This window comes from Dipodomys merriami, unplaced genomic scaffold (assembly GCF_024711535.1).
Source record: "Dipodomys merriami isolate MVZ:Mamm:240054 unplaced genomic scaffold, mDipMer1.0.p SCAF_1675, whole genome shotgun sequence".
Taxonomy (NCBI): Eukaryota; Metazoa; Chordata; class Mammalia; order Rodentia; family Heteromyidae; genus Dipodomys; species Dipodomys merriami.
Genome location: NW_027203021.1, coordinates 44,607 through 67,123, shown reverse-complemented (window position 1 = coordinate 67,123; position 22,517 = coordinate 44,607). Strand labels below are relative to the sequence as shown.

Below are 22,517 nucleotides of genomic sequence, written 5' to 3'. Positions count from 1 at the left end.
ATATACCACATTTTCTTGATCCATTCATCTACTGAGGGGCCTCTGAGTTGGTTCCATATCTTAGCTATGGTAAATAATGCTGCAATAAACATCGTTGTGCTAGTAGCTTAGTATGGTCTTGTTTGTGATGATTTGGTAAATGCCTATAAGTGGGATTGTTGGGTCATAGGAGAACTCTAAGTGGAGTCTTGGAAAAAATTATATTAAGTAAAGTAAGCCAGACCCAAAGAAACATAGATCCTATGGTTTCCCTTATTTGCAATAGCTAGTATATGTCTGGGACAAGTATAAAAGTTCAAAAGCTATGTATATATGATCAGATAAGATGATGTGAAGCGAAATAAACCTCAAGATAGTGGTTTATCATCTAAATTGTGATTTTTTTTGTTTCTTTATGTGTTCCTCCCACAGAGTATAACCCCTGTTTTCACTGTATTTGATGTCGGTGCCCTGCATCTTGTATACACACTTCTCTAGCTTGGGGAGGGGAAGGGAGAAAACAAAATGTTTAAACAGGGATAAAGGCTGACCCATTGTAACAATGAGATGCACAAGACACTATGTTGAGAAAGGAAGTTTACAATTTAGGCAGGGAGGTGGGGAAGGGGGCAGGGGCAAGTGTAGTTGTGAAGGTGGGAGGGAAGGGAGGGTAGGGGAAAAACAAAGGAGGAGGTAACAATGCTTGATAAAAAATGCACTCATTACCTTGCTCATGTAACTATAACCCCTCTATACAGTATTTTTACAATAAAAACCTCTCAAAAAAAGGAAGGTGTCATGTACACCAAGTATAGTAGCCCACATCTGTAATCCTAGCTGATTGGGAAGCAGAAATGTCTGAGGGCAGGCCAGAGAAATAAATGCCAAGACAGCCATCTCAACAAATGATCTGGCCATCTTGGTTCACATCTGTAATCCTACCTAATTTTGTGGGATGCATAGGTAGCAAAGTCTCAGTCAATCTAAGATCAGACCTGGGCAAAAACTTCAAGACCTCAAGCAAATAAAAGGGACTAGAACTATGGCAACAGGAGTTGAGCTGCTTGGTGCTATACAACCAAAGTCCTGTCTAGCAAGCAGAGAACCCCTGAATAAAACCCTAGAATACTCTTCTCTTCCACCAAAAAGCCTAAGTAATTTTGTTTTATTGGAACATCTAATTTCAAGGGCGCTGACAGATCAGAGATGATGACATTCTCTTTAAAATTAGGTATTCAAAAGAGACAAAGTTATTTAGGCTTTGAAAGAATTAAAAAGGAAGGAAAATGCATATGATTTTTGTTAGCTCCATAATTCTTGAAATCATAAAATGCATATATCCATGTATGTATATACATGTATGTATATATACGTACAAGTGGTTCATCTCTTTTGTGTGTAGCAAATGGTACAAATGAATCTGTACAATCACTACTCAAAGGCATGAATAGACGAAGAGAATGAGCGAAGAACTCATTCAGGAATCTATTCCTAGCCAATAACCCTGACAATATTTTACATCAGTTTGCATGTGTCAGTTACTGCAGTACAGGGACAGTACGGCAACAATGTGATACCAGGCAGAAGAAATGAGAAATGAGATACAAATTGTAAAATATTCTTTCTGATGGGTAAGTAGAATTTCCAATGTGTGTGTGTGCCTAGTTTGTAAACATTCAGGTAAATGCCTAGGAGTAGAGTTGCTGGATAATATGGAAATGGGTAGTCAAAAGAGGGGTGAAGGGGGAAAATGAGAAGAATGAAAAGGAGAAAAGGGGTGAAGTGCAGAGAGGAATCCAGTAAATATCCTACAAAATTAAGAAGAGTTAAGGAAGAGGTTCATAGAGGAGTGATGGATGAGAATGTTGAAAGGGTTGTCATTGATCAAGCTATATTGTATGCATAAACTGCTTTGTTAAATGATAACTCCTTTGTTACTTAAAATAATAATTAAAAATCATGTCCCTAAAATGTTATGCCATTAGGAGCAAAGCATGAGAATCTGTTCAGATCATCTCTAGGTTCTATAAATCTTTTTTCATTAGGATGAGTTTTAGAACAACACTAATGAAGCATATCATCTGAAGAAAATTTAATGATTTCCACCTATTTAAAATAATCAGTTTTGGAGATATGGCTCAAGTGGCAGAGTGCTACCTAATGCGCAAGGCTGTCAGATATTGAATTCAAGTCTTTATTTTTTATAGTGAAAATACTGTACAAAGGACAAGATAATGATTACATTTCTTATCATCCATTGTAGCCTCCTCCTTTGTTTCCCATTCCCATTCCTTCCCATCCTCCCCTTACCCCCCTAATCCTCCCCACTCCCCCCCCATGAAAATTGTAAAGTTCGTTTTCGACATAACGACTTGTATATCTCATGGTTGCAATGGGTCCACCTGTATTCCTATTTAAACGATTTGTTTTTCCCCTTCCCCTCCACAAATTATACCGACATCAAATACAGTGAAAGCAGGGGTTATACTGTGAGGGGAGAGACATACAAAGCAACAAAGAAATACCTTATAAATGTGTTAGAAACAATCGCAGGAAAGAAAAAAAACATTTGAATACATATCTTAGGGTACATTTCCCTAACATCACCTTATCTGACCTTTTCTGCTTGACTCAGACATATAGTAGATATTGTAAATAAGGAAACCCATGGGACCTATGTTTCTTTGGACCTGGCTTACTTCACTTAATATAATTTTTTCCAAGACTTTCCATTTCCTAACAAATGGGAAATGTCATTCTTTCTGATGGAGGCATAGAATTCCATTGTGTATATATACCACATTTATTTTTGATCCATTCATCTACTGACGGGCATCTGGGTTGGCTCCATATCTTAACTATAGTAAATAGTGCTGCAATAAACATAGTTGTGCTGGTAGCATTAGTGTGGTCTTATTTGTAAACATTTGGGTAAATGCCCAAAAGTGGGATTGTTTGGTCATACGGGAGCTCTATGTAAAGTCTTTTGAGGAACCTCCATACTACTTTCCAAAGTGGTTGAACAAGTTTACACTCCCACCAACAATGCAGTAAGGTTCCCTTCTGTCCACATCCCCTCCAGCATCTGCTGTTATTAGAGTTCTTGATTTTAGTCATTCTAACTGGTGTGAGGTGGTATCTTAATGTTGTTTTGATTTGCATTTCTTTTATGGCTAGGGAGGTTGAGCATTTCTTCATTTGTCTACTGGCCATCCTTCTTCCCTCTTCAGAGAAGTTTCTCTTTAAGTCTTTAGCCCACTTGTTTATTGGGCAGTTGTTTCTTTGAGGATTTGTTATTGGGGGATTTAATTTTGTGAGTTCCAAGTATATTTTAGATATGAGACCCTTGTCCGTTGTATGGTTAGTGCAGATCTTCTCCCAATCCGTAGGCTTTATATTGATCTTGCTAGCTATGTCCTTTGCCATGCAGAAGCTCTGCAACTTCATGCAATCCCATTTGTCCAACCTTTCTTTGATTTGTTGTGTTTCCAGGTTTCTATTAAGACAATTTCAGCCTGTGCCAAGGAGATCTAGGGTTTCTCCTATTCCATCCTGTAATGTTTTGAGAGTGTCAGCTTTGATTCCGAGGTCTTTAATCATTTGGAGTTGATTCTGGTGCAGGGTGATATATAAGGATCTAGCTTTAGTTTTCTACAAGTAGTTAACCAATTTTGCCAGCACCATTTACTGAAGAGGCTGTCTTTCTTCCATTCTATTTTTTTAGCTCCCTTATCGAATATTAGATGGCTATACGTCTGTAGGTTCATTTCTGGGTTTTCAATTCTATTGCATTGGTCCTGAGGTATGTTCTTGTGCCATTACCAAGCTGTTTTGATTACTATGGCTTTATAGTAGAGTTTGAAATTTGGTATTGATATTCCTCCAGCAGTGTTCTTTCTGTTGAGGATCGTTTTTGCTATTCTGGGTCTTTTATTGTTCCATATGAATTTTTGGATTGCCTCTTCTATTTCCTTGAAGAGTGAGTGAATTCAACTCTTGATCTCGAACATAAGTAAAAACAGTCAATAAAAGTCAATCACTTTCCTGGGCACTGGTAGCTCATGCCTTTAATCCTAACTTTAATCAGAAGGCAGGGATCTGGGGATCTCAGTTCAATGTCAGCTCAGATAAGAAAGTCTGTGAGATTCTCATCTCCAATTTACTGCCAAAGAAAGCTGGAATTGGATTCGTGGCTAGGAGCCTACAGCAAAAGGTCAGGAACAGAACCCAAGCCTTGAGTTCAAGCCTTAGAACAGTGCAATACATACACAAGGGAAGTAATTAACTCAACTTCTCAACCTTTAATTTCCCTAAGCCTAACTCTATTCCTGGTCACAACCCTAAGAGTAACCTTGATCATAATAATAACCCAATCCTAAAATTAATGGAAAATACTGAAGTTTAGAAACATCCTTACAGATACTCATTGTCTTTGAAATGATTTGCAGTTTGCTCCAAATCCTACAGATTCCCTGACTTGGAATCTGAAATCTATATTGTTCTCTATTATGCATCATTAACCTCAAATCCTCATATCATGAAAAATACCATAGTTTCCAATGATTTTAACTTTTACAGAACTCCTGTATCTCCAAAAAGAATTTGCAGGTTTACTTAAAATCTACTCTAGTTCCTAACCCTTACTATATAGCTAAACCTTACTAGAAACCTAACTCTAAATTTAACCCCATTGAACCTTGCATAGGAAACTTAGAGAAACTCTGTAGTTTTGGGTAAGTTTCAAACTTATTTTACTTGAAAGTGTTAGCAGAAAATTCAGTTTTACCTTAAAGCTTAACCTTCCCTAATCCTAAGCCTAACCTGAATTAGAAAAGTAACCCTAACCCTGGAACTAATGGGCTTTGGATTCTAAAAGCCACACAAATACATTAGTTTTTATTCATCCTTTGATTCAACTCATCTTTCTCAAAATAGTTTGTAGTTTTACTCATTATCTTGCCATTATTGTACCCCAAACCCTAACTGAAATATTGAGGTTAACCCTCACACTAATCATAACCTAATCTTAATATTGTTAGTAGTTTCTTATTTCACATTCATCCTAATTCTAACTCGACTTGTTATTCGAAGATTTACTTTCAGTTGGACCCTTAACTTTCCATTTCCCTAATGCTTACACTAACCCCAACTGGAACTGAAACCTTTCACCCTGATAGTCCAATTCTAATGTTTAAGAAAAAGACTCTAGTTTTAAATCATTCTAATGAACACTCCAGTTTGCACTCTGAAATTAGTTTCAGTTTGCCCTCATTCCCACAAATTTTCTGACTCTATTTCTGAAGTTATCTTGTTCCCTAACATGAACCATTATATTTCTTGTCCTCAAATTCTCTTTATCAGGAAAAAATACTGTAGTTTCCATTCATCCTACCTTTTCCAGAAACCCTGTACCCTAAAACAGTTTCAGATTTACTTACCATCTACTCCATTACTTAATGCTAACTCTCAGCCTAAATCTATCTGGAAAACTCTCATTAATCATTATGAGAATGATCACTGAGAAATAAATATAATGATAATGCTCTAGTTACTATTCAATCTCACATTTTTGCTTCTACTTGTAACTAAAAACTCAAGTTTATACTAAAAACTTTCTTATTCATAACAGTAATCATAATCAGAACAAAATACTGACCTTAATCTTAATCCTAATTATATGACAATACTAACACTAACACAAGTACACTAGTTTTCACTCATCCTAACTTGATTCAAATAAGACTTCCAAAATTAAGTTTTATTTATTTTTGAATATCTTAGTCATTTTCTAATCCTAAATTAATCTTAACTGGAACATTGACAATAACCATAAGCCTAACTCTAAGTAGATTCTAATATTAATAGCAATACTCTAGTTCACATTCATTCTAATTCTTACTAGGCTTAGTCTAAATTTACCTTCAATTTGAGCCTCATTTTTTTCTCCTTCACTCTAACCCTAACCATGGCTGGCATCCTAACCATAACCTTGACACTAACAGTATCCCAATTCTAAAATTTATGAAAAATGCTCATTTTCTGCAATCCTAACTGAAATTCCACTTGTAATTCTTGAAATAAATTGCAGGTTTTCTGTAAACCCTACAGATTTTCTCACTCTTAATTCTGAATGTATCTTGTTCCATAAGAGGAATCATTATACTCATTGATCGCAAATTCTGATATTATGAAATACATTGTACTTCCATTATCCCAGCATTTCCTGAATTCCTAGAACCTAAAATAAGTTCAGCTTTACTTATCATTTAACACATTTCTTTTTTTTTTCTTTTTGTCAGTCGTGGGACTTGAAAACTCTGGGCCTGGGCACGATCCCTGAGTTCTTTAGCTCAAGGTGGGTGCTTTACCACTTGAGCCACAGCACCACTTTTGGGTTTTCTGGTGGTTAATTGGAGATAAAAGTCTCACAGACTTTCCTGCCCGGGTTAGCTTTGAACTGGGATCCTCAGAAATCAGCTTCCTGAATAGCTAGGAAAATAGGCACAAGCCTCTAATTTAACCCATTTCTGTACTCTATCCTCTACCCCGGTTAACCAGAAACCTAATCCTAATCACAGTCTGATTTAACACCAAATGGTTAATGTAAGGAAAATTGTCTAGATTCTATTCAATCACACATTTTTTTTGCTTCTACTTCTTAGTGGAAAACTAAAAGTTACCTTAAAGCTTATCCTTCCCTAACCCTAATTAGAACAAAAAAGTATCTCACACTTTATCTGAATGTTTAAAGTAACATAAACACTGGTTTACATTCATTCTAACTTTGATACCATTCATTCTTCTTAAAATATGTGGCAGTTTTACACAATATCTTACATCTTTTTCTCATCCTAACCCCAGCTCTAACTGGAACACCTTGCCTAAGCCTAAGCCTACATATAACTGAATCATCATGTTAATAGCAAGCCTCTTTTTTCACATTTATCCTAACTCTTGCTCAGCGTGTATGTCTAATTATTACTTGCATTTTGAACCTAAATTTCTAAGTGTTTTCATATTTCCTAACAGGTTTTATTTTTCATTATTTTTTGAAAATTTTATTTTGTTGTAAGGATGCTTTAAAGAGTGAATAACTATATCTGTAATATAAAGAGTACATTTCTTGTTGAGCATTGTTACCCCCTTCTGTCTTGTTCTCCTACTATCCCATCCCTCCCCACTTCCCTTACTCCTCCCTCCCCATGGTGTAAACTTCATTTACAACATAGTGTCTTTTGAGTATCATTGTTGCAATGGGTCACCCTGTGTTGAAGCTAAAATTTCTATTTCTCTAATTCTAATTCTAATTCTGCCTGGGGTCCCAACCCTAGCCATAATAATAATGATAACTCAATTCAGAAGTTAACAAAAAATATTCAAGTTTTTATTCATCTTATTAATCCACTGTACATCTTGAATTAAGTTGCAGTGTAGCTTAAATCTTCCAAATTAGTTTATATGCACACATACAAAGATGTAATTTTATGTGAAAAACAGAAGATCTTTGGAGAAAGGAGTAATGAAAAAGAAATAGAGGGAGTATAATCAAATGCTTTAAATATGTTATAGAATTGCCACTTCTGATAATTAATAACCATTAAGAAAATAACTAAAAATTAATAAAGAACACACTGCATTCTAGTGTTCTTTAAGAGAGCCATGATATGTCTTGTGAAAGAAATACTTGTGTTAGATAAACTTTGTTCATGCATAATTTATATTGTTATTGGCCAATTACTTAACTTAATGAATAAAAAAGTCAAATAAGATTCCATGACAAAAAATATAAAACAATTATTTAGCAATTGTTTGAGAAAAAGTTATAGTCATGAGTTTTAGGAAACTGAATTTCTATTTCCCAGAAAGCAATGAATTAGGTTTACTAATCTAGTATTTGTAGTAAGTTTAGAGAACACAATTGGCATGAAAAACAAGTAACTGTACATCTTCTTTCTTGAATGAGTGATATTTTAAACATTATCTTTTATTCAAATGAATACTTAGGTTTACATTTCAAAATATATGTAATTTTATCTCCTTTCAGAACAAGTACTTACCCTGCAAATAAATGTACTAGCATATTCAGGTATTTAAAAGCTAAATTTTCTGTTTGAAATGTAGCTCTACATATTCAGAATGACATGATTTTTTATTTATAAATGTCTAACCTCGGATTTTTGCTTCATCAATATAAATTGTCTTATGAGGTTGTAGTGAAGGCTCCAGTTACCAGAGTGGTCAAAACCATTTCCTGAATTGTAAATTTTAAATCTAATCATTTTTAGCCTTTGATTATATCATTTATTGTCTCTTCAGAGCAATTAAGCTAAAATAAATACTACTTTTTAAACATTTCACTCACATTGTAAATAATATTAACATAGGTTAAAAAGACACTAATCATTTCAGACTCATATTTGGTGGTCTTAGTGTGAAGAATGTAGAGAGTAGAAGGACTTTACACTCAATAAATATTTTTGGTTAAATTAAATCATATATCTGGATTTCTAATTTGAAAGTTAATCACATGGAAACTGGAAAACAATAAAAAATTACTTTGGGATCATTTTTCTTCTTAAAATTATGAAGCAAAAATGTCTCTAAGAAATATATTTTTCAGGGGCTGGGAAGGTGACTATGTGGTAGAGTGCTTGCCTTGCATGCATGAGGCCCGGGGATCGATTCCTCAGCACCACATAAGCAGAAAAAAATAAGCTGGAAGTGGCACTGTGGCTCAAGTGGTAGAGTAATAGCCTTGAGCTGAAGAGCTGAAGGACAGCGCCCAGGCCCAGAGTTTAGGCCCTACGACCGGACCCACCCCCCAAAATATATATATTTTTTCAATAAAATGTTTCAATCCTTAGTAAAGTACATTATACTTTAATATAAAGTTTTTCTCAAAATAGAAATTCTGCAACTAATCTAATGTATGTATTTATGCACAAAATGCTGTGACTTCTAGTTGTTATGTGATTTTATTTTTATTTTTTAGTTGTGACATGATCCCTACATACTTTTATTACAAACATCTGTAATTATACAAATCAAGCCTATACACACTAATTTATGTAAGATAATATTCAAACAAAATTATCTTTTTCCTGTCTCCAACAGGGAAGGATGATGAGCTGAAGTATATAAAATGAAAGTACTCTAATGAAGAGTCTTTATGGAATGGAAATTTGCAACATGAGGATGGGATAATGAGCATTTCTACTTGGCTGAACAGGAATTCTTGCTTCTACTTTCTTACCATTTAATCACACAAGGAAAGCCACAAAATTTGAAGTTTATATGAAGGAATTGCATTCCTAAATGATGTGGCAACTCTGCTCAAAAGTTTGATCTTATAACTAGTTCTTTGTGCTTGCAGGCTGATCTACTTCTGTATCGTATGTTTCATACTATTAAGCATATTAGTAATTCAGCCATGAGCACATTGCAAGAGACTTCTGAAAATCACAGCTTTTGCTGTGTAATAATCAGAAGAGAGGAAGAAGATTATATTAATCTCCAATTCCTCCTTTTGGCCTTTAATATACCAATTATTTGTGAAAACAATCATGTAAGATGTTAGTTTATTTTTCCCTTTTTAATTAGAGATTAAGCAAGTGCTTTTAGCAGTTAAAAGTGATGACAGTGGTATCAGAGCTCTGATATGAGCACCTTCTTCATAACAAGTAATGCTCTATAGACTGTAAATATGGAAGATACACTAAAATTCTCTCTCTCTCCACACACACACACACACACACACACACACACACACACACACACACACACACACACACACACACACACACACACACACACACACACAAAGAGCTGCCAGCAGACACATCAGAGATCAGTTCCATTTGTGATAATAGTTGATTGATGTTTGCTCCATTGTTTTATCTCGGCTTCAAGATCTTGCCTGGACCTTTATCTTTCTCTGAGATCAAGTCCCTAGATCTTAGTATACTGTGTGTCTCTGTATTCAAAATATGTTCCTGGCTGCTTCAGGCCAATTCACAATACCCTGAAAGCAGTATACTCAAACTTGACATTCAAAATAAACTACATGAATTTATACTACTATTCCAAAATACTAAAATTTATTTGATCTAGAAATGAAAATAAAACTCCCACCTTGTTACTTTAGTAGCAATTGACATCATGAAAGTAGAAGAATAATGATCAGAAACTGAGGTAAGAGAATTGGAGTATGTCTAAAATTAGAATATAGGATCTGTATTACAGATACAAAATCTTGTTCAATACGCTCACGAATTGAAAACCTGTAATCCTATATTGAAAGCAAAATTTACATATACAGTTTTCCAGTTATTTTGCTTACCTATCACTTCTGATCACATATCTTCTTATGAATGTTTATCATATCTTTGAATAAATCACGATTTGCATGCACTTATCACCTTAAGGAAAGACAGTCTGATTTTATATCTTTCATTCTATGTGACAAATCCTTATTTTTTGTTTCCCTGTTTGCTGAAAAAAAATGTATCCCTGGAAACAGGATATTGACAGAAAATCTGGGTGTAATTTTCATTTTTTAAATTTCAAAAATAAACTTGGTTTTGACTAGTCATTTTCTAACAATGAGTGATATTCATGAACACTAATATTTTGGTGCCTTTAAGTAAATTGAGACTTGATGTGGTATGGTAGTTCTTGGGTCTGATTGACTTAATCATTAGACCATTCATGTATAAACATTTGCATTGAACTTTTTTATTTTTATATATAAAATAGTCCCCAAAGTTTTACTTTAAAGTGATAATGGGAGGAAGTGTCTTCATGTTCAAAACTTTATATTTATTTCAATTAAAGTACTGAAAGTACACGATGTTCACTGGAGCAATATGATGAGAAACATGAGAAAGATGAGAAAAATATTTCTAGAAAAAGATGAGAACGTATTTCTAAAGAGAATGGATATATTGATTAAAACATAGAAAAGAGTAAAATAGGATTCTTGCTTGAGACTGCATAAATTTCATATGAATGTAGCTCAAGATGAGACTGAGAGATAAATTCATACTTATATTACTGAGATTTACATCACAATATAAGAAATATAGGTATTTTAAGGAATTGGTCATTCAAAGCACTAGATACCTAATGGATGAAGAATGGAATTGAAAATTTCAGATGAAAACAAATCAACATGCAGGTATTATGATTTTATAATATTATATGAAAGAACTGAAGCTTTTATCTTCTGAAAAAGAATGTTTAGCCTGTAATTTCAATGTAAATGTAATGAGTCTAATATGTTTCCTCCAAGATATCCAAGAGTACTATGCTCATTCTCTAAAGAGTAAATAAGTAATTATTTTCATTAGTTTTGCTTAATATTTATTTACTTGTAGCAAAAGGTTAAAATGTCTGCTCTCTTTCTTTCAATGTAATAACATATATTTCATATTATTACTGTCTCTTCAGAGAAGCCTGAAATCACTATTTCAAAGTAACACAAACAGAAAAACAAAAATAACCAGATACAACCATCACAAATGCTAAATTATGTGAAAAAATCCACAATATCAAAAATAAACCTGAGGAAGTAGAAAGACAATGGCAGAATAAGAACAGAAAATTACCCTAGCTCTAGCTAATGAAACAGAGATTTAGAGTCCTAGCAGGTATTCCACTTCTAGCAGGTCAAACAAGTCAGTTATAATTATATATAAATATATAATTCAAAAGAACATTTTATTCTGTCTTTACAAGAAAACAAAAATCTATGAAAAGTTACCCAGCCTGGCAGGTGACTGTTGTGACTGTGTTGGACAACATACTCAAAAGCACAGCTGCACTGTGGAAACAAAAGGGCTACATGGGAAAAAAGCAGGAACAGAGAAAGCCACATCCAAACACAGACACTATTCACCTTACCACTGGACAGTTCGAATTGTCATTGAAACCATCAGTACTAACATGACAACATCTCACCACAAATGATCTCTAATCCTACACTTAATCGTCTAGACAAAAACCAAATTCCAGAAAAACAAATAACAACAGAAGACCTGAAAAATCAACCAAGAACATAGAGAGTCACCTATTAAGATCATAGATTCCCCAAATGAAAGCCAAGAAATCCACCAAATGGACAGAACAAATAAGAAAAATACAAGAAAACTGATGCCAAGGTAGTATAATTCACACAGGAACTGACCAGACATTAGAACAGACAATTAAGGAGCTAGAAGAGAGAATTCAAAATACATCACAAATACTGCTGAAAAATGTGATTAACGAAAAGATACAAAATCTTTACAAGGAAATTTGTCAAAAAAGATGAAACCAATCAAAGATTAGCAAAATAATTCATGAAGACTACAAACAGAAAGATAAATAAAGTCTGAGAAGGCAAAGGAGTCCAAGGAAAAAATAGTTAAGTAATTAAATAGTTAAAAGGTATGAGAAGACACAGCTAAAAAAACAGCCCCTCCAACTCCCTTACCCAAAGAAAAGATGTAAAGAAAGTCCACACAAGACCTAAAATAAAGCTTTAGTTAAGATAGAAGCCCTAAAAAAAATGACCAATTAGAAGACAGAGAAATCAAAACCAAAGTAGAAAGTCTCCACAGCTAATAGATGACATAGAAGATAATGTTAGGCATCAAAGACAGACTAGGTCTAATAGAAAAGAGGAGTTAATCATGTAGAACAATTCCAAGAAATAAGAAACGATCTCGCTGGAAGTTCAAGATTCAGTTAGAAGATCAAACTTGGGGGAGATAGGTATCAAGAAGGAGAAGAGCAAGAAACAAAATGGATGGGAAACATATTACAAAATTCTAGCAGAGAACATGCCAAACATCCAAACACATAGGCTCATTCAGAGAAGAGAAGCCTTTAGAACACCAAACGGAGAATACCAGAACAGAACAACCCACCACCACATCATAATCCATTAGAGGATCATTAGAGATCAAGGAAAGGATTCTTAAGCTGTCAGGAGAAAAGACCGATTATTTATAAAGGATATACAGTCAGAAAAAATAATGATTTCTTAGCTGATATGGTAAAAAGGAGAGCCTGGCATGATATATGGCAAACATTAAAGACAAACAACTACCAACTGTGAATACTCTCCCAAGCCAAACTCTCCTTTATATTTAAAGGATATATAAAAATATTTCATGACAAAGAGAACTTGAAAATTTTATCTCCACCAAATCAACAAGATAGAAATTAATCAAATATATCCTACATAGAGAAGGTCAAAAAGAACAGGAAATGGTTATATAAAATGCTCCCTACCAGAGAACAATGTAAATATATTAAGAATAGATGAGGGGCTGGGAAGGTGGCTCAGTGGTAGAGCACTTGCCTTGCATGCATGAGGCTCTGGGTTCGATTCCTCAGCACCACATAAGCAAAAAGAAAAAAGCCAGAAGTGGCACTGTGGCTCAAGTGGTAGAGTGCTAGCCTTGAGCTGAAGAGCTGAGGGACAGCACCCAGGCCCAGAGTTCAGGCCCCACGACTGGACCCCCCCCCCAAAAAAAAAAAAAGAATAGATGAGGCACAGCTCCTAACAGCAGGTGTATAACAGCAGGAATTATTAAATATTTCCCAGCCGTAACTCTCAATATCAATGGACTTAAATTTCCAATTAGAAAACACAGGTTAGATAGTATTATGAAAAAACAAGACACATCCATCCAGTGTCCACTAGAGATACATTTCATTGACCAAAACAAACACATACTCGAACTGAAAGGCTGGAAGGAAATTTTTCAAGTAAATGGATACCATAAACAGGCCACAGTAGAATTACTAACATAAAATATTAGAGAATTAAAATTAAAATTAGTAGGAAGGGATATTATATATTGATAAAGGCAGTTCTCCATTAGGAGGATACAACAAGTGTAAATATCAATGCCGTGAATCTTGGACCACCCCACATCATCAACCAAATACTACATAACCTAAAAATACATCTCAACCCATAATTGTCACGCATGGATTGGTTATCCAGGAAAAACTCAACCAAGAAACTGAAGACCTAAATAAATAACTGCATTGACCATCTTGCCCTAACAGACATCTACAGAATATACATTCAGTGTCAGTATATACATTCTTTGCAGCAGGTCATGGAAAATTCTCCAAAACAGAACCCATCCTATGTCATACAGAAATTCTGTCCAAATCAAAAGAAAAATTAATTGAATTCCCATAGCTTGTCAGACCACAGCAGAATAAACTTACAATTAAACAGCTAAAGCAAAAAAAATTGTCAAACCTATGAAGACTGAACAACACATTGCTGAATGACCAGTGGGGCACTGAAGAGATTAGAATGGAAATCTGAAAGTTTCTGGTATTCAACAAAAATGAACACACAAAATACCAGCTCCTCTGGGACACATTAAATGCAGTACTTACAGGAAAATTTATAGCTTTGAATGCCTACATCAAGCAATTGGGGAAATCTCAAATCAGTATTTTTATCATGTACCTAAAGCTCCTTGAAGAGAGGAACAAGTCCAAATGTAAGTAGGCTGAAACATATAAAACATTAAATCAGAAATAACTAAATAAAGACAAAATAAAACATAGAAAGATCAACAAAACAGAGCTGGTTCTTTCAATAAATTAACAGACTTGACAGACCCTTACCAAATCTGACTAAAAAGAGAACTTATATAGATAGAAAGACAAGTAGAAAACTAACAGAGTGGGAGAAGGTCTTTATTTGCTCTGCAACATACAATGTCCTCATATCGCAAATATTCTTAGAGCCCCAAAATTAACGCCCCCCCAAAAAACAAATCCTCATAGAAACAACAACCCTCATAATATAATTGAACTTAAGATTTAAGGACAGACCTCTCTGAAGAAGAAATATGAATGGCCAATAGACACATGAAGAAATATGCAACATTTCTGGCCATAAAAGAAATGCAAATCAAAGCAAAATTGAGATTCCACCTAACCCCAGTTTGAATGCAGAAAACTAATAATAACAGATGCTGGGCTGGTGGGGATGTGGCCAAAAAGGAACATTACTACACTACTGGTGGAAATGTAAACTTGTTCAAATACTCTGTAAAGAAGTATAGAGGTTCCTCACTAGAGCTCCCCTATGACCCAGCAATGATGGATCAAGAAAATGTTGTATATATTCACAACAAAATTCTATGCTTCCATCAGAATGATTGACATTGTCCCATTTGTAAGAAAATGGAATCATTTGGGAACATAATAATTCAAACAAGCCAGACCCAAAGAATCAGAGGCTACATGTTTTCACTCATTTGGAAAAACTAGAATATTTCTAGGATATTCACAGTAGCTCAATAGCAATACACATATCACCATAAAATGATGCTTATCAAAATGAGCTCCAAGAAATGGATAGAAGATTATTGTATAGTGAATTGTTTTTAGTTATTTCTATTTAGTTTTTCCCCTTTGGTTTATTCCCTGTACTCACTGTTTTTGATTTCTGTACCCTTTGTCTTATTCATAAGTTAATCTGACTTGGGGAAAGGAAGGGAAATCACAGAAATGGTGGGACAAAGATTAACCAAAGCAAGAGTGATATTCACTAGACACTATGTTAGAAATAAACTTTACAACTTTGTGGGAGTGGGATGTCAGTGTTGGGGGAAGAAGAAAAAAATGTACTCATTATTTATGTAACTGTAACCCACCTCTCTGTATATCACCTCATAATAAAAAAGACAAAACAATAAGAGAACTCATGCAAATACAGAAAATTAGAGACAAAAATGAGACCACAACAGATATAAGCAAAATTGAGAATGTTATAAGACAGCACTTTGAAAATCTGATGCCAATCACCTGAAGAATCCTGGAGAAATTGATGCGTTCCTATACTGGATCTGAAGCAAGAAGTAACACATAAGAAGAAATGAAAATGAAATGTCAATAAACCACTTCCCATTTCAGAAAAATCTATGACTCAATAAATTTACCATGAAATTAAGGCCTGCAAAGAACTTACAATATATAGATGTAACTCTTCAATGGAATAGAAAGGGAAATGGAATTATCGAACACATTGTATGATGCAGAATTAGACTCTTCCCCAAATTATATAGGGACTCACCAAAGAAAGAGAACTATGAACCCAATTCTTTGATAAGCAATGATGCAGAACTTCTTAATAAAATTCTCACCAACTAATTTCAGCAACAAAAAATAATATTGTATGATCAAATAGGATTCATCTTAGGATACAATTGGATTCAATATTCTTGTCAATAATCATAATACAAAACATCAGCAGAAGCAGGTAAAAGAAAAACATGATTGTCTATAGGGATGTAATAATAGCTTTTAACAAGCTCCAATACCCCTTTATGATTGTCTGAGAAGCTAGAAATGCATGGAACATACCTCAATATAATTCAGAGTATATATATGACAGATAATTAGCATTTACCCAGTGGAAGCATGAAGACATTAAAATCAGGAATGAGACAATGATGTTCACTCTCTCTACTACTCTTCAATAAGGTAGTGGACTTTCTAGCAAGAGCAATAAGCAAGAGAAAAACATAAAGGGGATCCAAATAGGGAAGACATAAAACTATCCCTTTTTACAGATGAAATGATCCTGTATTTAAAGGACCCTATAGTTTCCTCCTTCAAGTTACTAAAGGTGATGCTAACCTTCAGCAATGTAGCAGGGTATAAAAACCACAAGAATCAGTAGTTTTTGTGTTACCAAGAATGGAAATATCCAGGCTGAAATTCAGAAAACAACTTCATATGGATTAGCCTCTAAACCAAATCAAATCTAAACTAAACAACAACAACAAAACTAGGAATTAATGTAACTAAAAATGTGAAGGACCTCTACTGTGAAAACTTTAAAAATCTAAAAAGGGAAATTGAAGGAGACTCAAGAAAATGGAAAATATTTTAATGCTCCTGGTTGGAAGAATTTACATGATGAAACTGCAATATGGCCGACAAAAAATTGACAATGCAATACTCATCAAAATCCCAACTATATTTTTCAATGCAGTAGAGAAAGCAATCCAAATTTAATATGGAATTACAAAATTACAGATGAAACAGAAGGCTTATGGGCCTATCATGATCTTACACACACACACACACACAAACAAACACAGTGGAATTCTATTCACCCATCAGAGAGGATGACTTTTCACCAGTATTAATGAAAATGAAAGGCTTGGTAAAATTATACTAAGAGCAAAGAGAACAGAATGCAGACTCAGAACAATATAAGTTTCATGGATTCATTCATTTATGGTAGCTAGAAGGTGCCCACAAATCTACAAGTAAACAAGACTGATTCTACCTCATCCGTTAGAATGGTCATTATCAAGAAGACTAACAATAGCAAATGCTGACATGGATGTAGCCAATTGGGAACTCTATTACACTGTTGGTGGGACTTAAAGAAACATAGCTCCCATGGTTTCCCTTATTTGTAATAATTAGTTCACACCAAGGATAATCTCATGTATTTTAATTTGATATTTTGTCCTATGTTGAGCATACAATATTATTGCTATATTGTTTGTTATTATTTCTGCTAACAGGCAGATATATTTAAAGAATTATGTTCATCTTATCCATTACTGGAGGAAGAGCATCCAAAAGAGCAACATTTACTAGGAAGAACAACTCCTACTTATTTAGCTTCATTCCTATGTAAGGCCAGTGTTGTCCCCTGTATCCTCATGTTGTACATTGTAACTCTATACCAGTTCATCCTGTATATCTACTATCTTCTACATTGTGACCTAAATGCCCCAGCAATTCCACTTTGCTTTACTTTTCAAAAAATTTCACTCTTAATGTTTGAGGTTGGTGTGTGTGTGTGTGTGTGTGTGTGTTTACAAATATCAGAAGTAAACATTTTTCCTCATTTAGAATACATCTTTCAGGTGATTGTAAGTTGTGGCTAATGGGAGAAATCTCTTGCTATTTTAAGGATGAAACAGAAAAATATATTTGTGCATGCACCACAGTTGTTTAATAGTCTGTAGTTGAACACTGAACTTCGATTTATATCTTGGCTGTTGTTGTGAATAATGTGAATAACAATGAACTACAGATATATTTATGAGTTACTCAGAGAGAAATAATCACATGATTGGTGGGTCAGTTGATATTTCATCTTTGAATTTCTTTAGAAAACTGCATACTACTTTCTACAATGAGAGTACTAACCTTTATTTTGACCAAGAGTGAAGAAATTTTCCTTTTCTCCACACTCTCACCAGCCAACATTATTACTTTTTTTTAAAGTTTTTTTAAAGGGCAGTTTTTTACTGTGTGCAATACCCAAGATGACCTCAGACCCAAATCCTTTTACTCCAACCTCCTAAAAGCTTCGAATTACAAGCCTTTACCATCACACCTGGTTCCTTTGATTTTTTTGATAAGAGTTATAGTAGTTATGAAGTAGTATCATAGTAATTTTGAATTGCATTTCTCTAATGACTTTTTCTTACAAAACATTAAACCAGTATAGAAGTTGTATTAAACACAACTTTGTAAACCCACTGGCAATTTTCAGGGCTTTTTGGAAAACATGTCTATTCAGAAATTTTGTCCATTTTTAATCAAGTTTCTTGTTAATCTCATCTTTAATCTCTCTATACAAAAGCAATAATTTATTCAAGGTAGTAGAAAGGAAAAAATTAAGCAACTCCTAACATTTTTTAGTTTTCAATAACATGATATTGATTAAATCATTTTCTGTTAATGCTTGAGACTATATAACTCAATTTAGTTAGACCTTATACAAGACTATATGTATTTTATTTTACGTTGATTTTTCTTTCCAAAGCCTGTGTGACTAATTTCCCTTCGTTTCTTTCTGTCTCATGTAGTTCAGATTTCAAACAAAAGAATAAATGGAAGGAAGCGAACAAAAAAAAAATACATTTCCTCTCATCTGATGATGCCTCTACAAGAATGAGGAAAGACCTATGATAAAATATCAAAAAGACAATTTAATCTTCTGGGTTTTCCTTATCTTTGTTATTTAACTTAAATGATGTAAAACACACTATACTGCTCAGATACTTTTATGTTTTCTCAGTTTTGTACATTTTCTTTTTTTGGGGGGGGGGATCCGGTCAAGGGGCCTGAACTCTGGGCCTGGGCGCTGTCCCTCAGCTCTTCAGCTCAAGGCTAGTGCTCTACCACTTGAGCCACAGCACCACTTCCGGCTTTTTTTTCTTTTTGCTTATGTGGTACTGGGGAATAGAACCCAGGGCCTCAGACATGCAAGGCAAGTGGTCTACCACTGAGCTACCTTCCCAGCCCTGTACATTTTCTTTTGGACTTCATCTCAGTCTACAACATTCCTTCATTATTATGTCCCTGATATTTTTACACTAACAAGACTGAAGATAACCAGTTTGATTTACAGCATGAGAAGTTATCCACCTGGCTTCCCTGGAAGCAGAGCATGATCAATACATAACATTACTTCTGGTTGCTCACTACATATAATGGTTTCCGTAATACTTATGACATTCTATTTAGTATTTTAAAAAAAACTTCTGGCTAAACTCAAAGCTCATTCATGGAAGTTTATGTTAAGTATTTTACAAGTTTTATTTCTCTTAATTCTTAAGATAACATTTGCAATAATGCTAATGTTATTACCATTTTAGTGTTGGGAAAAATTGTAATTAAAGGCACTAAGTGCATGGCCCAAAGACACACAGTGAGGAAGGAAATGAGTCAAAGTTTCCAAAAGTCTTTCCGCAATACACAAAAGGTAGGTAAATTCTCTCCATTCTCTTACACTCTCAATTCAATATTCATATTTTCCAAGAAATAATAGCATAGCAAATATTGCCCATGGTGATTGTTTTCTGTCACATTTTGTCTTCAACACAGACTGTGTTGGTGACATTGGGTTATCATGCACAGAGCTGAGCTTCTAAATTGAGGTCCAAAGAGAGGCAAATTTCTTCTGTCCCACAGTTCCAGTTTTTGTAAAAAGTACCAAAACTTTTAAATATCACTTACTCTCTTTTAAGAATCCAAAAATGAAATAAATTCACATTTAATCAATGCAAAATATTTTAAAAGTAGGAGACAATAAAACAGGCCCCCATGAAGTAAATTTTCTTCTACTTTTAAAATTATTCTGAAAGCCTTGTATTGGTTAGTCACACTTATAATCCTATCTACTTGGGATATCTACTCAGGAGCCTGAGATCTGTGGATAACCATTGGAACCCAATCAGGGCTTCCAAAACAAACAAAAAAATTCATGAAATTATTTTTCAAAATTTTTAATGAACTAGCAAAGACCCAGGAAAGAAAATGTAGTTCATATAGTACCTCACCAACCTAGAGAGGAAAGACCTAGCATGGCCTTTAAGCCCTGATTTCAAACTCTGAGCACGCCAACACACATGCATGCACATGCGTTTGCATGCATGCATCTTTTCCCTTCCCCTCCCCAAATTAGAGAAGCGTACATACAAGAGGCACATGCACCAACTTCAAATACAGTGAAAACAAGGGTTATAGCATGGGGGAGGAACATACAAAGAAACAAAAATTCACATCACACATTATAAGTACGTTAGAAACAATAGCAAGAAACAAACAAAAAAATACTTGTTTCCCTATCTTGGAGTTCAATTCCCTTAACATCATCATATCTGTTCATATGAACATAGTTTTTGACATTGTCTGCTTGCCCTAGACATATATTCGTTATTGAAAATAAGGGAAACCATGGGACCTGTTTCTTTGGACTTGGCTTACTTCACATAATAAATTTTTTCCCAAGTCTTTCCATTTCCTAACAAATTGGGTGATGTCATTCTTTCTGATGGAGGCATAGAATTCCCTTGTGTATATACACCACATTTTCTTGATGCATTCATGTAGTGGGGATAGCTGGGTTGGTTCCATATCTTAGCTATGGTAAATAATGCTGCAATAAACATAGTTGAGCTGGTAGTTTTAGTATGGTCTTTTTGTGATCATTTAGTAAATCCCCAAAAGTGGGGTTGCTGGGTCAAAGGGGAGCTTTATGTGGAATCGTTTGAGGAACCTCCATAATGCTTTCCAAAGTGGTTGAACAAGTTTACACTCCCACCAAGAATGCTGTATGGTTCCCTTGTGGCCACATCCCCTCCAGCATCTGTTGTTGTAAAAATATGGAACGCTCCACGAATTTGCATGTCGTCCTTGCACAGGTGCCATGCTAATCTTCTCTGTATCGTTCCAATGTTAGTGTATGTGATTCTGAATTGAGCACAAAATATTTTTATATCAAAAGTGCAATTGGATTTTATTAAACTAGACGATTCAACAAAAAGGAAGTTCAAAAGAATTGTCATGAAATTTTACAACCATATATTTCTTACATAAGCACACATTTAAGAATAAAGTCAAGATTGACATGTCAAAAACAAAATAATTCCAGATATTTGTTGTTCAAGAAATGTGTAGGAGGAGGAATTCAATTATTCTATACAAGGCACCTGTCATAATGAACACTGCAGCAAGTGTTAAGGTTCGTTCAAAGTTTTAATGTTTTAAATATATTCAATTTTGGGAATTGTTTCAATTTTGGGAACACAAGCCTCAACAATATGTCAATACTATCCTCTTATTTATCTCTAAAGGTTTATGCTTCTGGTCTTTTAATATTAAAACTTCAAAAAAATTATCTTTAGCAAGTTGTGCAAAGGGGTTTTGCTTCATCATGTCAGTGTTGAATAGAGTGTATGTGCATTTCAATGTTCAGTGCATCTGGATCATTGTCAAATTTTCCTTTTTTCTTCCTTCCCTTACCCCAACCCCACCTATCCCTTCAAGTTTCCTACTTATATTCTCACATATGTACATTGAGTGTTATGACTGTATTAGTCCACCATTTCCCTCTCCATCCTTCTGCCCTATTTCCTCTAAGCCTAGCTCCCCTTTTAAGACTTGTTTCAAATTCATGGTGTTTTGTTAAATATCTCTACCTTTGGCATTTGGCTATGGGCTTGCCACATCCTCTCTTCCATGTTTGACCACATAAATGAATATATTTCTCCACATTTCTAATCTCTGAATGGCTGAGATAGGTCTATTTTACTATTCACCTTCTGTCCTAAATTTAGAATTGAACCTTCAGGACCATCCTATAGAGCTTTTTTCTTCTCTACACACTGAAGATGGAAAGGAAATAATTTCCATGCTCTCAGCATTATGCTATCCATCATGAATTTCCATCGCTTATCACTTCAGCAGTCTATGTTTAGGGACAATCTTCAATTTCTGATGATAGGAGCACGAGTCAGTTTTACCTATGCAGATTCCACTATGTAGTGAGCCCTGTAGTCTTAAATTTTCAATAAGTTTCGAGTAACTTTTTATTAATAATTTAAAAAGTTTTATTTCAGTATTTGAAATACTGCCCCAATTATTTTAAAAGTTTCACAATAAGTTAGACTGAACTTTTCCCCCCATTTTCCCCATTAGTTCAGGTTAAGTCTCCATTGGCTTTATTGTTTGAGAGGCCAAGGGATGAGGTTAAACAG

At 34.5% G+C, this 22,517-nt stretch overlaps 1 non-coding gene across 1 annotated transcript; it reads right to left on the bottom strand.

Moving 5' to 3' along the window:
* Window positions 1–21,137: 21,137 nt before the first annotated feature.
* LOC138828917 (U6 spliceosomal RNA) lies at window positions 21,138–21,244 on the bottom strand. The gene has a single exon (XR_011372425.1). It is a non-coding gene; the product is annotated as a U6 spliceosomal RNA (small nuclear RNA).
* Between the last annotated feature and the right edge of the window lie 1,273 nt (window positions 21,245–22,517).